Consider the following 17871-nt stretch of genomic DNA (forward strand, 5'->3'; position numbering starts at 1 on the left):
TAATGCTATTTTCAGAATAAACTCAGAAGGAGCTGATTTTATGTCATTCAAACCCCAAAAATGCAAATAAAACAAAATGAAACAAAAAAAAAACACCCCAAAAAAACAAAACAAAACAAAAAAAACAAGAAAAGCCCCCACAACAGAGATCTAAATAAAAATGGATCTTGGGCTAATTTTAGCTGATCACAGCTTTCCGGCTCCCCCTGGAAAGCCCAGCGGTTCAATCAGCTTTATTGCTCACACTGCCAGGCCTGCTCCTCGTGGCAAGTGGGAGGAGGGCTGCCAGCAGCAGTGCCCACGCAGCTCAGCGAGGTCACCCACCAGGGACTGTGCCAAAGGCTCCCAGCATGGGTGGGAGGCTCAGGGTGCTCCTCCCTGGAGCAGGTGGGAGCAGGGGCCCTGGAGAAGCACCCACCACGTGTCTGAGGGAGTTGAGCCATTGTGAGCAGGGCTCAGAGGGGCTCCACGCTGAGACTGAAGCACTCAGCTCCCTTTGGGACTGGCACAGTTATACGTGCTCAGATCAGATTACTCAGACCCATTACCACCCCAGAGATGCATTAATGAAGCTCAGCTGAAACACAGTTTCACAGCTAGCCAGAACCGGAGCCCTTGAATCGTCATTGATATTTAAAGACATTTAACGTCAGAACAACAACTATTGCTCCTGTTATCCAGCCCATTCTTAAACCAAACCAAATCTGTGGTGCCGTGCAAGCATAGGCAACAAAATGATTAGTGAAAATACCAGCCCTAAACCTGCTCTTCAGCACAATCAATGTACTTTTTCCTGATACTTCTGGGGACTGCAAGTATTCAGGACTACTGCAGCTTTTGAGTTCCCATTGGAAAAACAAAAGCCTGCTGCTGTGGTCCAAAGCAGAGTGTGCTGCTGTGGGCAGTGCTGGGAGCTGCTCCCAAACCAGCACAACCAGCACCATTCTTGCTGCCATGACTTGCAGCAGAAAGCAAAGTGCCATGGCAGCATTCAGGTATGCTCCGTGCACTCACTTTCATGACAGCACTGCAAATCAGGGTGGCCCTGCAGGTGACAAGGACCTGGAGGAGAATGGCAATGCCAAGCACTGAAGGACACTGCATGCTGCAGCCCCCAGACCCCACTGGTGTCACCCACCAGCCACCTCCCAAACCAGCAGCTGCACTTCATGGCCAGGGACTGTCACCTGTCCTGTCCAGGTGGACTTTGCTCCTTTAATGTACATCTGGTAAGGACTAGATGGGAATGGGAGCAGGCTCAGCAGCTCAGGGCACCTGCAGCACAGCCACGGGGTCCCTGCACAGCCTTGGCTGGGGACACCATGCTCATTAAATTTGCTGACCTAAGGCTGCCAGTTGAGATTCATGGCTATGATTAAACTCGTGTGCCTGGATCCAGCCAAGTCCACTGCTACAGCTACCCAAGACTAACACAGGCTTGAACCCAAATCAGCGAGTTCATGAGTTTGGAAATACCATTACAAGGTGAAATGACTTAAACAACAGCTGGGATGACAAGGTTACCACAAAGTTACCTAGCAGAGGTGGGTTTTTTGGATGCTAAGAGAGTTTTGGATATTGTGTCTGCCAATATCCTCAGGTCAAATGCCCAGCATATGGCAAGGGCTGGATGCAATGCCATCAGTGAACATCAGGCTCAAAGGGCTGCAGTAAATGGGGCACAAGCAGCCCCCTGGCAAGGCCAGCTGCCAGCACTGTGCCCCATGACCTGGGTTGAGGGACAGTCCTCTCCTGTGACCCTCCTAGAGACCTGGGCAGGGAGGTGAGTGCACCCCACGTACACCTGCCAGTGACACTGAACCAGGAGGAGGGACTGAGCCCCCAGAGCCTGGGCTGCTGATGGAGAGGTGCTGGTGATCAGAGTGCTGAGCACCCACCAGCCCTGACTGCAACGAGGACCAGTGAGGATTTGGCATCTGGATGCCTCAGCTGATGGAAACAGCAAAGCCACACCTGGATCTGCATGAGGCAGCTGGTGCCCCAAGCTGAGCAGGGATGGGGACAGCCCATCCTCCCCGTGGGCATCATCCCTTGCTGCAGGGAAACGTTTCACCTCCTTGCTGAAAACCACAGAGCATTTCCTGCCAGAGTGCTCAGTGCCCCACCACTGAGACATTCTAGACACCAACTGCAGGAGCTGGTGGCTTAGGAGGACAGCCATCAAAAACCACACCTGCTGAAAGTCAGCCTGGACAGGTGTGCCCTCCTCTCCCAGCACACCTCATCCCCCACACAGATAATTTTATAGAGATAGCAGCGCTGACATGGCTGAGAGCTCATTGCAGAAAACACCTTTTTGACTAATTAAAGCAATATGTGATTCTCATTACTTGCTTGAAAGATAACAGAACAGAAAGGAAACTGCCTTCATACATAAAACAAATGCCAGCTTCCTGGGAAGGTGGGCACTGCTCATTTACTCCTGCAACAGGACAAGGGTAGTGAAGCTCTTCATGTGACATCTGTGATTCACAAAAAAAGCCTCTCACATATACTGCTCTTTACGTCCATTCTGTTGCTACATTTGATCATTTTGAGTTACTCATCTGTCTATGAAACTTAAGTTGGAGTTGCTGTGGGCTGCATGGCCACACAGAGTGGGAACTGTGTCTCCAAAGAGCCAGGAACCTGTGAGCCCCAGCACACTACAGGGGCTGGGAGCCCCCCACTGTTCCCCCACCAGGAACCTGTGAGCCCCCACTGTTCCCCCACCAGGAACCTGTGAGCACCAGCACACTGTGGGAGCTGGGAGCCCCCCACTGTTCCCCCACCAGGAACCTGTGAGCCCCAGCACACTGCAGGGGCTGGGAGCCCCCCACTGTTCCCCCACCAGGAACCTGTGAGCCCCAGCACACTACAGGGGCTGGGAGCCCCCCACTGTTCCCCCACCAGGAACCTGTGAGCCCCCACTGTTCCCCCACCAGGAACCTGTGAGCCCCAGCACACTGCAGGGGCTGGGAGCCCCCCACTGTTCCCCCATCAGCTGGAGGGGACAGACTGGAGTCCCCAGACTCTGCTCCTGTCTCTGAGCAGAGGAAGGCTTTTCCTCCCCCATTTCTCAGGTATGGAGCAGGCCTGACAGTGTTGGGCAGGGCCAGGGTCATGGAGGCAGGGACCCCTCCAGCACTGCCACCCCTGTCCACCTTCCCCTGGCCACTCTCAGGTGGGACATCCCCACACACTGGGTGACACTCCCATGGTCCTTCCCCTGCCAAGTGTGTCCCACAGGTCTCCTCGCCTTCACACCACCCACAGCCCAGCCCTGGAACACACACCTCCATTCCATTCCAGCCAATCCATGGAACACACACCTCCATTCCAGCCCAGCCCATCCCATCCCAGCTCTGGAACACAGAGCTCTGTTCCATTCCATTCCATCCCATCCCAGCCCTGGAACACACACCTCCATTCCATTCCATTCCATTCCATTCCATTCCAGCCCATCCATGGAACACAGACCCCATTCCATTCCATTCCATTCCATTCCATTCCATTCCATTGCATTCCATTCCATTCCATTCCAGCCCATCCATGGAACACAGACCCCATTCCGTTCCATTCCAGCTCTGGAACACAGACCCCCATTCCATTCCAGCCCATCCATGGAACACAGACCCCATTCCATTCCATTCCATTCCATTCCATTCCAGCCCATCCATGGAACACAGACCCCATTCCATTCCATTCCATTCCATTCCATTCTGTCCCATTCCAGCCCATCCATGGAACACAGACCCCATTCCATCCAGTCCATCCATGGAACACAGACCCCATTCCATTCCAGCCCATCCATGGAACACAGACCCCATCCCATTCCATCCAGCCCATCCATGGAATACAGACCCCATCCCATTCCATCCAGCCCATCCATGGAACACAGACCCCATTCCATTCCATTCCAGCCCATCCATGGAACACAAACCCCATTCCATTCCATCCAGCCCAGCTCCCTCTCCACGGATGCCAGGCTCATGCCAGCCCCAGCCCTGGCAGCTGCAGAACAGCCATCCCTGCACAGAGGAGGAGCCCTGAGCTGGCCTGGGACCAAGCCCACACACGGGCAGGGTGTAGGGTCACTCTCCAGCTCCAGCATCACACAAGGCTCTGTGAGACCCACTAGAGGATCTCCATCGCTTCCAGAGGAGCCACCCGCTCCTGGGGGATGCCCCAACAGCCTCTGGTGCATCCTGGGCACACACAGACCCTCTGGCCAGCACCTCCTGAGGGCAGAGTGCCACCACAACCCTGTGACAGGTGCTGGGAATGGGCAGAGTAAGCCCAGCCCGGTGGGCACAGCTGTTCTGAGCCCCCAGCAGCACTGCCAGAGTGAGCAGCAGGCACAGCCTGGCACCCAGTCAGCTGCAGGCTGTGGGGACAGCTGCCCACCTGTTCTAGCAGCACCCAGAGGTCAGGGGAAGTGCTAATGAATTGGAAATTCCTGCCTGGAATGGATCCAAGGAATCCAGGACTGAAATGCCACATCATGTGATGGCTCCTTGTGCCCAAGGTGCTGCATGCTGGGGGCTTTGCCTCCTCCTCTTTGGGACATGAAGTGCAGCATCTGCCAGTGCTCCAAAGGGTCATTTACACATCGTGGATCACACAACACATGGGAGCAGAAGAATCCATAAGACAGCCATTAATTAGCAAACAACATCCAATTCCTGCTTGCATGGCCAGCATGCCAGGGATGCCCAGCGTGCACTCTGGGAGCTGCTGAGCCGCTGCCAGCTCAGGGCCTGCCTCAGACATCATCTGTCACTGCTGAGGCCACTGCAGAGCTCCTGGCTGCCCTCCCCACCCCTCCAGAAGGATGGGTGGGAAGGAATCCACCCAGGATTCTCAGAGTCTCTGCAAATTCAGTTTCGTGATGGAGGAAAAAATAGTCTGGAAGGTGATGATGTTCATCTGCTGGGGATGGAGGAAGGGAAATCACAGCACCAGCCACCACAGGCACCCCCAGCCATGCCAGAATGTGGAATGTAAAAGGAGATTCTGGGATCTGTGGCATTGCAGCTGCTGGGACCAGTGAAATGGAGAACAAGGAGCTTCAGTTTCACCAAGGTCAGTGGTTTGTAAACAGGTCGGAGGCTTTGATGAATTGGAAACAAAGTTCCTGAGAAAAAAAACCACCCATTTGAATCACAGAAACTCACCCAGAGGTTTGCTTTGGGGGCTGTGCTAGCCACCCAGTGCTGAGCTGGCCAGGAGCACCAGCCAGGAGCCCCAGCCAGCACCACAAGGCCACCACGTTTGACCCTTGCTATAGGACTGGAGAGGTGAATCCCCACGGGGAGCCATGAGACTGGGGAATCCTGTACCCTGGTCCTAGTTAAAGGGCTTCCAACAGCCACAAACCCCCCAGACCCCGGGGATCTCAGAGGCAGGAGCAAGGGGCCCAAAGTGAAGGCCAGGGGCAGCGCTGCCAGCTCATACAGGGGCAATGCCTCTCCTGACATAATGTATGCTGCTTCCTCAAAAGCTCCATCTCTGGATTTGTGCTGGGTTTCCCCTGTCTTCTACACAACAGCTTCAGCACTTGCCCTTGCAATACACAGCTTAAAAACATGGCCATAAAGTTCAGAAATCAAGGAGAAAAATAAAATATCCTTTTTTTAAAGCACTTTATTTTAGAATTGCTCCACATTGTCTGCAGCAGACAGCACTAACAATGCCAAGTGCTCAGAGAGGTAAAAGCCCCACAGGGTTCCTGCAGCAGTGCACATGTCACAGCCAGAGTGTTTCCAGCAGGGACATGAGCACATTCTGGGCATTGTCCCTTCACTGCTGCTGACACAGCACTCCGTGTCCTGCCTCTTCACAGGGATGCTGGAGCCTTCCCAGGAGGGATGGGCAGGGGCAGGATGGCTGCACTCAGGGCAGAGAGTGCCAGCACCAGCCTGGGCCTGGCCCTGCCTCCAGCACTGCTGGCTGCTGGCACAGTGACCCTGGCATAGGGACCCCTAGGACAGTGACCCCTGCCACAGTGACCCTGGCACAGTGACCCTGGGACGGTGACCCTGGCACAGGGACCCTGGGCTCAGCACAGCCAGGGCTGCAGACATGGCATTCCCAGGGATTTCAGTCTTCTCCCTCCTCATTCTGCTCCCTGCCGTGCCCCACAGGTGTCCCAGGGAGCTGCTCTGAGCACACAGCACTGCCAGCACTGCTGCCTGTCAGCACTGACAGTGGCAGACAGGGTGGGGAGCACCTGCAGCACCCTGCCAGTGTCCTCCAGCACCCTCAGCGCTGCTCCAGCACCCTCCAGCACTGCTCCTGCACCCTCAGCATGGCTCCTGCACCCTCAGCACTGCTCCTGCACCCTCCAGCACTGCTCCTGCACCCTCAGCATGGCTCCTGCACCCTCAGCACTGCTCCTGCACCCTCAGCATGGCTCCTGCACCCTCAGCACTGCCCCTGCACCCTCAGCACTGCCCCTGCACTTTCCAGCACTGCCCCTGCACCCTCAGCACTGCCCCTGCACTTTCCAGCACTGCTCCTGCACCCTCCAGAACTGCTCCTGCACCCTCAGCACTGCTCCTGCACCCTCCAGAACTGCTTCGGCACCCTCAGCACTGCCCCTGCAACCTCAGCACTGCTCCTGCACCCTCAGCACTGCTCCAGCACCCTCAGCGCTGCCCCTGCACCCTCAGCGCTGCCCCTGCACCCTCAGCACTGCTCCTGCACCCTCAGCACTGTCCCTGCACCCTCAGCACTGTCCCTGCACCCTCAGCATGGCTCCTGCACCCTCAGCACTGCCCCTGCACCTTCCAGCACTGCTCCTGCATCCTCAGCACTGCCCCTGCACCCTCAGCACTGCTCCTGCACCCTCAGCACTGCTCCTGCACCTTCCAGCACTGCCCCTGCACCCTCAGCACTGCTCCTGCACCCTCAGCACTGTCCCTGCACCCTCAGCACTGCTCCTGCACCCTCAGCACTGCCCCTGCACCTTCCAGCACTGCTCCTGCACCCTCAGCACTGCTCCTGCACCCTCAGCACTGCCCCTGCACCCTCAGCACTGCCCCTGCACCTTCCAGCACTGCTCCTGCACCCTCAGCACTGCTCCTGCACCTTCCAGCACTGCTCCTGCACCCTCAGCACTGCCCCTGCACCTTCCAGCACTGCTCCTGCCCACCTGCTGCTGGCACAGCCTCACAGCCACACCTGAGGGCTCCTGGCATGCCATGCCCCAAGGCAAAGGGGCAAAGGGTGAGGGACCAGAGCACAGGGGCTCCCTCACTGCAGGGCTGCAGTGCAGGCAGCTCACCAAGGCTCTGGTACCTCAGACAGAGCCCAGAGTGATCCAGGGGATGAGTCAAGCAGCAGAGCAGAGCACGACTGCAGCTCGGTGAGGTATTAATAGCTGTGCGTGAGGAAACACCCAGGATGGGGGCACCTGCTGCTGCTGCTCCAGGGATGGGGACAGGGCCCTGAGCCCAGCACTGAACCCAGCACTGAGCCCAGCACTGAACCAGGCCCTGAGCCCAGCACTGAACCAGGCCCTGAACCCAGCACTGAGCCCAGCACTGAACCCAGCACTGAGCCCAGCACTGAACCAGGCCCTGAGCCCAGCACTGAACCAGGCCCTGAACCCAGCACTGAGCCCAGCACTGAACCCAGCACTGAGCCCAGCACTGAGCCCAGCACTGAATCCAGCACTGAACCCAGCACTGAACCCAGCACTGAGCCCAGCACTGAGCCCAGCACTGAACCCAGCACTGAACCAGGCCCTGAGCCCAGCACTGAGCCCAGCACTGAGCCCAGCACTGAACCAGGCCCTGAGCCCAGCACTGAGCCCAGCACTGAGCCCAGCACTGAACCAGGCCCTGAGCCCAGCACTGAGCCCAGCACTGAACCCAGCACTGAGCCCAGCGCTGAGCCCAGCACTGAGCCCAGCACTGAGCCCAGCACTGAACCAGGCCCTGAGCCCGGCACTGAACCCAGCACTGAACCAGGCCCTGAACCCAGCACTGAACCCAGCACTGAGCCCAGCACTGAACCAGGCCCTGAACCCAGCACTGAACCAGGCCCTGAGCCCAGCACTGAGCCCAGCACTGAACCAGGCCCTGAACCCAGCACTGAACCAGGCCCTGAGCCCAGCACTGAGCCCAGCACTGAACCCAGCACTGAACCAGGCCCTGAGCCCAGCACTGAACCAGGCCCTGAGCCCAGCACTGAGCCCAGCACTGAACCAGGCCCTGAACCCAGCACTGAACCCAGCACTGAGCCCAGCACTGAGCCCAGCACTGAACCCAGCACTGAACCCAGCACTGAACCAGGCCCTGAACCCAGCACTGAGCCCAGCACTGAGCCCAGCACTGAGCCCAGCACTGAGCCCAGCACTGAATCCAGCACTGAGCCCAGCACTGAGCCCAGCACTGAGCCCAGCACTGAATCAGGAATTCCATCCTCTTCCTTTCCTCCAGCCCCCAGGAATCATCCCTGCAGTGGTATGCAGCACAGGGAAGGCAGCAAAGCCCCACTGCCTGCACCCAAGAGCTCCCAGCCCGGCTGCAGCCCCCTCCCAAACCCCAGCCAGCGCTGCCAGGGCCATCCAAGAGCTTCTAACACCATCCCCTGAACCCAGCACCCTGCACCCACAGCCCCTGTGCAGTGCAGGAGTCAGGGCCAGAGCTCTGCACAGGGGGATGTCCCTGAAGAGCATCTCAGGTGTTGTGGTACATACACATTGTGGTTTAAGGCCAGAACACCAGGGCACTCAAGGTCTCTCCACCCAAACCATTCCATGATTCTGTACAAAGCTTTCCAGCTCCTGAGGAGTTCCTGTACCAAATATTACACAGATATGCCAAGCACTGGCACCAACATCAGCATCAGCCATGCAGCTTCCAAACAGGAGCAGGCCTACATGAATAATTGTTTAAACAAGGTAGCTTTTAACTTACCAAAACATTTGTATTGAATTGGGGTATTGTGGCATTTTAAAAACTGCTTTTGCAACATCGAAACACAACACAAGGGAAGGGCTGTGAAGGGATTTTCTCGCCTCTATCCCTCTGTTCCACAGCCATGCATTCCCAGGTGCTGTGGGAAGGTGAGGAAGCCATGGTGGCCCTGCAACACAACCCACACCCTCCAGCCACAGCTCTTGCTCAGACAGACACGTGGAGAGCACTGGGGTGGGGGAAGAGGCTCCTCAGGGTCAGCACTACCCCAGTGCAGTCCCTGGCACTCTGCAGGCTGCCCTGGCAGAGCTCCCAGGGCACATGGGTGGCAGGGCACCAGCCATGTCCTCCCATGAGCAGAGGGTGCACCGAGCTCAGGGCGCACACCCAGACTGCTGCTAACTGCTGCAGGACACCAGCAGCGCCAGCTGTGCCAGCTGTGCCAGTCATGCCAGCCTCACAGCCACTCCTGTCCTGGCACAGGCTGCTCTCACCTGCTCACTGTCCCTGCACACTGTCCCTGTACACTGTCCCTGCACACTGTCCCTGCACACTCTCACCTGCACACTGTCCCTGCACACTGTCCCTGCTCACTGTCCCTGCACACTGTCCCTGCTCACTGTCCCTGCTCACTGTCTCTGCACACTGTCCCTGCACACTGTCCCTGCACACTGTCCCTGCACACTGTCCCTGTACACTGTCCCTGCACACTGTCCCTGCACACTCTCACCTGCTCACTGTCCCTGCACACTGTCCCTGTACACTGTCCCTGCACACTGTCCCTGCACACTCTCACCTGCACACTGTCCCTGCACACTGTCCCTGCTCACTGTCCCTGCACACTGTCCCTGCACACTGTCCCTGCTCACTCTCACCTGCTCACTGTCCCTGCACACTGTCCCTGCACACTGTCCCTGCTCACTCTCACCTGCTCACTGTCCCTGCACACTGTCCCTGCACACTGTCCCTGCTCACTCTCACCTGCACACTGTCCCTGCACACTGTCCCTGCACACTGTCCCTGCTCACTCTCACCTGCACACTGTCCCTCCACACTGTCCCTGCACACTGTCCCTGCTCACTCTCACCTGCACACTGTCCCTGCTCACTGTCCCTGCACACTGTCCCTGCTCACTGTCTCTGCACATTGTCCCTGCACACTCTCACCTGCACACTGTCCCTGCTCACTCTCACCTGCACACTGTCCCTGTTCACTGTCTCTGCACACTGTCCCTGCACACTGTCCCTGCTCACTCTCACCTGCACACTGTCCCTGTTCACTGTCTCTGCACACTCTCCCTGCACACTGTCCCTGCACACTGTCCCTGCACACTGTCCCTGCACACTGTCCCTGCTCACTGTCTCTGCACACTCTCACCTGCACACTGTCCCTGCTCACTCTCACCTGCACACTGTCCCTGCTCACTGTCCCTGCACACTGTCCCTGCACACTGTCCCTGCTCACTCTCACCTGCACACTGTTCCTGTTCACTGTCTCTGCACACTGTCCCTGCACACTGTCTCTGCTCACTCTCACCTGCACACTGTCCCTGCACACTTTCACCTGCACAGTCCCTGCACACTGTCCCTGCTCACTGTCCCTGCACACTGTCCCTGCTCACTCTCATCTGCACACTCTCACCTGCACACTGTCTCTGCACACTCTCACCTGCACACTGTCCCTGCTCACTCTCACCTGCACACTGTCTGTCCCTGCTCACTGTCCCTGCTCACTCTCTCCTGGCTGTGACCTTCCATGCTCACGGAGCAGTGACAGCTAGAGGGTCACCGTGAGGCTCAGTGGTGCTGAGCCTCACCCACTGCCACCTCTCCACTCTGTTCCTGTCCCTGGGATGCCATCCCTTCCCTCCAGTGCTGACCACACCAGAGGGGCTGAGGGGAGCCAGGGGGGCACAGGAGAGGGACTCCAGAAATGGTGAGCACACAGGCCCCAGGACACACAGGTGGGTACACAACTCCCTGGGACTCTGCATCCTGACACCTCCCCACAGCAGCACAGCATACCCCGCACTGGCTGTTTCTAACTTATTGCTGTGATAAATACATAAAAATGGAAAAATTAGGTAATTGATGCCTCATCCCCAGAAGTGTTCAAGGCAAGATTGGGCAGGACTTGGAGCAAGCTAGTGGAGTGGAAAGTGTCCTTGCCCATGCCAGAGGCATGGAACAAGATGGACTTTAAGGGCCCCTTCCCAACCAAATCATTCTGGGATTCTGTGAGTCTGTGAATAAAATTGTTCTTAAGGTTTCCTCTGCCTACAAATGCCACCCTTTTAAAGCAGCAACACTCTCATTCCTCAGTGGGCACTGGGAGAGGGATGAGGGTGAAGGGGGAGCCAGGCACTGGCCAGGGCACTGTGGGCAAACCCAGCATGCCCACCAAACACACACGGTTTAAGTGGGGGCAATCAGAAGCGGAGGAGCCAGCACTGTGAAGGGTGACACTGCAGCACAACACAGCAGAGAAAATGGGGATTAACCATAAGCAGATTTCCGAGCCTCAACAGTCCACAGGTTTTATCAAGCGCTGTAAAAATAACTTATTTCTTCCATGGCCTTGCTTCTGCATGGCCCACCAAATTAAATAAAAAGTAAACTAACAATGATTTACTCCAGATGGACATTGATTATCTGCGTAATGATATCCTGCAATCGTCACAGCATTAACTGAGCCAATTCTGTTCTTAGTCACTGTACCCTTACATAAACATATAGTAAATTAAACACTATCTAAAACCAGGCGTTTATTAGGGTTGTCTCTACACTTGCCTGAACATCACTTGAGGATGTGAGTCATAAAACAAGCTGGATTTTGAGTTCTAAAGTTTAATTTAATGTCAAGGAGTGCTGGGTACAAACTGTAGATCGCTCTCATGGAAGAACACCTATTTAGTATTTAGGTCTGGCTTGTTAACTGGTAAATCAAACAGATGTGGCCAAATTAGCTACTGAGATGATCTAAGATGTGCCATGTCTACAGCAGCCCTGACACTTCAAAGGCAAACCCCAGGAATCTCAAGGAGATAAAACATTTCCATCACAATAACGGGTGACACGCGCCGGCAGGATACATGTAATAAAGGAAGGACAACAAGAGATGAAATGGAAATTTGTTTTGCAGAAACCAAGAATAGAACATGATTTATATGCACTTATTTTAATTTATTTCGGGCTGAATGCAATTTATCTAAAGTCATCAAAAATTAATAGGCCATACAGAAAGTAGTAGTAATAAATCCAAACTCGGGGCACACAGCAAGCACATCTCTTTTCAATCGCTATTAGCACTTCACTATCTAATTAATCCACCGAGTTATGTCGTCTGGAAAGCCAGGCAATCCAGCCTGGCAGGACAGGCACTGGCTGTGTGGCCCCTGGCATGCTGTGGAACACTTAGAAGACCAAGGCTAAAGCTGAGACCAGCCCAGAGAGGGAGCCCAGCAGAAACCAGGCACCCCAAAGCTGCTGCTGCTGCTGCAGCCCCCAGTGTCCCACAGCATGGTGCCAGAGCACCCTGTGTCCCAGCAGGGAGCTCCCCAAGAGTGACCAGAGCATCCAGCAGGGAGCTCCCCAAGGAGTGACCAGAGCATCCAGCAGGGAGCTCCCCAAGGAGTGACCAGAGCACCCAGCAGGGAGCTCCCCAAGGAGTGACCAGAGCACCCAGCAGGGAGCTCCCCAAGGAGTGACCAGAGCACTGTGCCCCAGCAGGGAGCTCCCCAAGAGTGACCAGAGCACCCAGCAGGGAGCTCCCCAAGGGTGACCAGAGCACCCAGCAGGGAGCTCCCCAAGGGTGACCAGAGCACCCAGCAGGGAGCTCCCTAAGGAGTGACCAGAGCACTGTGCCCCAGCAGGGAGCTCCCCAAGGGTGACCAGAGCACTGTGCCCCAGCAGGGAGCTCCCCAAGGAGTGACCAGAGCACTGTGTCCCAGCAGGGAGCTCCCCAAGAGTGACCAGAGCACTGTGCCCCAGCAGGGAGCTCCCCAAGGGTGACCAGAGCACCCAGCAGGGAGCTCCCCAAGGGTGACCAGAGCACCCAGCAGGGAGCTCCCCAAGGGTGACCAGAGCACTGTGTCCCAGCAGGGAGCTCCCCAAGGAGTGACCAGAGCACCCAGCAGGGAGCTCCCCAAGGGTGACCAGAGCACTGTGTCCCAGCAGGGAGCTCCCCAAGAGTGACCAGAGCATCCAGCAGGGAGCTCCCCAAGGAGTGACCAGAGCATCCAGCAGGGAGCTCCCCAAGGGTGACCAGAGCACTGTGCCCCAGCAGGGAGCTCCCCAAGAGTGACCAGAGCACTGTGTCCCAGCAGGGAGCTCCCCAAGGAGTGACCAGAGCATCCAGCAGGGAGCTCCCCAAGAGTGACCAGAGCACTGTGCCCCAGCAGGGAGCTCCCCAAGGAGTGACCAGAGCACCCAGCAGGGAGCTCCCCAAGGAGTGACCAGAGCACTGTGTCCCAGCAGGGAGCTCCCCAAGGGTGACGTGAGGTGACATTGCCCCACAGGTGAGCCCCTCCAGAGGCTCTCACCCAACCCAGAGTACATTCCAAGCCCTTCCACCATCACCCACAGGCTGTGTCCAGCACCCAGAGCAGCAGGAGCAGGGCCAGGGCAGTGGCAGCCCCTGTCCCCAGCCTGTCCCCACGGGCTGGTGGTACAGCGAGGCAGGAGGAGCAGCACGTGCCCTACCCCAGGGCCCTGCTCTGTGGCACTCTGGGGACACTGGGGGTGAGGCAGGAGCAGTGGCTGCCTCCTCTCAGCTGGAGGCTGTGGCAGAAGCAGGGGTCAGTCCCCACCAAAGAGGAGCAGAGCCCCTTCTCTCTGCCTGCACGTTCTGCATGTCCGTGCTGAAGGGGCTCAGAGCCCAGCACAGGCAGGGGACAGGCTCTGGGCAGCCCCTGCAGCTGTCATTGCAGCTCAGGGCAGAGCCTGAGCACAGAGCCAGCCTGCACCACTGCTCAGCACCTGTACGGAGCTCACTGACCACAGAGCTGCAGCAGGAACCCGACAGACCTCACTCCCCATTTAGATCCAAAGGAAATCAATGGCCATACCAAAAGGAATATTTTCCTTTACCAAGAATGACAGTTTAAGTGAAATACTGGGACTCATATTTTTTAAAACTTCAGATACATCTGTCAGGATTGGGCAATTTCGCCTAAAAGGGAAACTTTCAATGCGCCATAAGGGAGAAACTATTTTTGCAATCTTCCCTTTGGCTCAAAATCTGCTGCTGGGATTTTTCAGGAGGCAGCACTCCACACGCTCGAAAAAACTGACGGCTCTAAAATACATATTTATGGTTTCCTGATATAGGGAATAAGAACAGAAGAAAGTAATGATAAGCTGCAGGAAATGTTACAGAGCCTGGCAGCAGGACAGACAGCAGACCGGGATCAGCAGCAGAGTCAGGGGAGGACAGGAGTAAAGGAAGGTGAAGTGAAGCCCAGGCACTGCCCCAGGGATCCTGGCCAAGGACAGGACAGGCTCAGGCACAGCTGGAGATGGAATGAGGCCTCCATGCACAAGGAAACGTGTAGGGAAAGCTGTGCTGGGTGGGATGGAGACAGGAGAACCTCAGAGTCCTGCCAAATGCACAGCCCTGGAATGGGCATTGGTGAGTCAGGATCAGGAACACCCACCTGGCTCTGGTGTCCCCACGCTCAGGGACAGGACTGGTCATTTGCTGGGTCAGTGTGGAGGAATAGAATATAAGAAAATAAAGATAGTGCAGAAGGTAGTGTCACACCTGAGGAGTTGCAGCTGTACTAATCACCAAAGATTAGGAACAGACCTGCCCTTAATAGGCCACAGCTGTGTCCAGTAAGAAGACGAGTGCTACAAAAGAGTGGGTTAGGTGGGTGAAGAGATTTTGGAGTTTGTTGGCGTGCTGTGAAGAAGAAGGAGTCAGTACTGTGAGGAGATGCCTGTGAGAAATCGCTGAGAAACCTTTCTCACTATGGAACCTTTGCAACAGGATGACAACAGGTCAGCACCCATCACACGGTCACATCCTAGAGCTGTCCAGCTGGCACCCCCAGGCTGGGGACACCAGGGGCTGTGGGACTGCCATGGAACCAGGCTCCAGGAGCGGCATCAGCCACCGATCGTGCCAGGACAGGCTGGGAGAGAGGCTGAGCACGGCCGTGCTGTCCCAGCAACACCCAGCAGCACAGGAAGGACAGGAGATGTCCCTGCTTTATTGTCCAGGTCTGCAGGAAGAGCCAGTGGTGGAAACAGTGAGGGAGGGGAGTGACAGAGGGATCCAGCCCAGGAGCAGCAGATGGCACAATTCCCCCTAGACCAAATCATATTTAATTTTTCTATCAATTTTCATTAGCCTTTTCCCATGCCTCTGGTTCATCTTCAGCATTTCAGGATTTGTTAAAAATAAACCATTACTGTCTCAGGGAGCTCCTCGGCCAATTATTTTAATACTCCTGGGTACCAGTTATCCAGCTCTGCCACTTTTAAACTGCCTTACTTAAACTGTCACTTTTTAACCTTTTTCTTAGCTCCTGCAGCAGTAGAAAACATCTGCCATGAGTTTGCATTTCACTACTCCTTTGCAAATAGCAAACAGAAATAATCACAGAAAACTTTTGTATCACCCCAAAGTATTTCCTGCTTTGCCTTGTGAGGAGCAGCCCTGTAACAGGCTTGTGTTTGTATCTCGGGTGTAACTCTCCTCCTGCTCCTGGTACCTGACCCAAGGATGCACATTAGTTACAAAACTCCCACCAATCTCAGAAGACAGCTATTTAGGCACAAAAAAGACCCTCAGTGTGCAAATGCATTTTTGGGCAGTGGAGCAAAGGATGAAAGCCTGTGGGCATAGGAAGAATTTCTTCATGGAAAGGGTTGTCAGTCACTGACAGGGGGCCCAGGGAGTGCCCATCCCTGGAGGTGTCCCAGGAATTCCTGGAGGTGGCACTCAGAGCTCTGGGCTGGGGACAGGACTCGAGGCTCTTGGGAAGCTCCTGCAGCTCCAATGGTTGTGGAATTCAGTGGTCTGGCAGGATGTGGGCTGTGAGAGGGCGGTCAAAGGGCAGCTGCAGCAGAAACTCAGCCCCATGCAGCCCTCCCTGCAGATCCTTGCAGCCCCCCTGCCCAGTGCTGCTGGCTCCCAGCAGGTGCTCCCTAACCTCAGCTTTGAACAAGGTGCCACCAGGACACAAACGAGCAAGTGCCTCATTATTTCATCTGTTAATTAGCCACTTCTCCACCCCCTGTCACCTCACATTACTAAGGCCTGCAGCCAGGGCCACTGGGGCACTGCTGGCTCTGGTGTTTGCAGTTTTTGGGATGGAAGCTCTGGCTAGAGAGCACAGCTCAGAGCTGAGCTACTCTCATCAATGAACCACAGCTCCCAGACTGGTGGAGGACATCCAGACCATGGATTAGTGGGGGAGAAGCTGAACCAGGACTGTTGGTGACCTCACCCACATCAGAATGACAGTTGTGAAAAGCCTGTGAACAGCTGACCAGAGATGGTGGGAACTGCTCAGGCCAGGGCTGACACAGTGGCACTGTGTCCTCTCCTCTGCTCCCAACACCTTGTAGAACAGAAAAAGTGACATAAGCAAATACAACAGGTTTCCCTTCAGCTGCACAAGATCAAAACCACTTTACACAGATTTCTGGGAAAAGAAAAGACAGCCACTTTCAAAACTTCTAGCCCTGAGAAATTATTCTGAAAGGTAATTTTCCTCCTCTACATCTCAGTGCATGAAGCAGACACCATCAGATCTGCCACATGCGATCCCATCAGTTTGCAGGATTTATCTCCTTCGTCTGTGCCAGAAAATTTAATGGGTCTCTTGGTCCTAATGTTCTTCACTCAGCAAAGAGTCTGAGCATTTCAGATAAGAGACATACTTAAGGCTTTGGCAAAGAAATTTAGATTTTAATTGCTGCTTCAAAATTTGATCAATCGTGCTGCCATGGCAAGAATTCCACAGAACTCAAGAATCGGATGCCAACAGATGGCCACCCACAGCCCAAAAAATCCAGCTGCACAGCTGGGGCTGGTCCTGCAGCAATGCCTCACAGGGGCTGCACACCTGCAGCCAGTGTTCACACCATGATCCAGCTGTGGCCAGCTGTGCAGGAGCTGCTCAGGGCCACGCCAGGCTCTGCCCATCGTGTTACATGCCTGCAACCCTGCTGGAGGAGCCTTCATCTGGCATTCCTGCCGTGGCCTGGAGAAGGCAGAGATCTTGGGAGATCCTGGTCACCTTTCCCCATATGGACACTTCCAAACCCCCTCCCCATGGCTCACAGGAGCAGAGCTGTGCTCTGAACCAGCCAAGAGGCAGCTCTGAGTCCCAGAGCTGGCCAGCAGCCTGCAGTGTGCCCATGTGGGACCCCAGAATCCTCCACCCTTCAGCAAAGGGAGCTCAGCACTGCAGCTCCCCCTGGGCACTGCCAGCTCCAGCACCGCCTCCTCCAGCCCTTCTGGTCAAGAATGGAGCTTGGGATGGAGCTTGGGATGGAGCCTGCAGGGTCAGCACCTTCCCTCTGCCCTTGGGCTGCCCTGCCCAGCACCAGCATGGCAAGGCAGCAGCAGGAGCCCTGCTCTGAGCATCAGGGGCAGCACTGGCACAGCATCAGCACACAGGGTCAGCACATGGGATCAGCACACAGCTCCACAGACAGCACACAGGATCAGCACAGAGCTCCAGCCCACAGGACACAGCTCCAGCACACAGAATTGGCACACAGCACACAGCACTCAGCTCTGGCACACACAGCACACACAGCACACACAGCTCTGGCACCCAGCACACACAGCACACACAGCTCTGGCACACACAGCACACACAGCACACACAGCTCTGGCACACACAGCTCTGGCATACACAGCACACACAGCTCTGGCACACACAGCACACACAGCACACACAGCACACACAGCACACACAGCACACACA

At 55.9% G+C, this 17871-nt stretch overlaps 1 protein-coding gene across 2 annotated transcripts in view; it reads right to left on the bottom strand.

Moving 5' to 3' along the window:
* Nucleotides 1-17871, bottom strand: part of LRFN5 (leucine rich repeat and fibronectin type III domain containing 5) — a 48753-nt gene that overhangs the window by 12467 nt on the left and 18415 nt on the right. The window lies entirely within an intron of this gene.

This window comes from Molothrus ater, chromosome 6 (genome assembly GCF_012460135.2).
Source record: "Molothrus ater isolate BHLD 08-10-18 breed brown headed cowbird chromosome 6, BPBGC_Mater_1.1, whole genome shotgun sequence".
Classification (NCBI taxonomy): Eukaryota; Metazoa; Chordata; class Aves; order Passeriformes; family Icteridae; genus Molothrus; species Molothrus ater.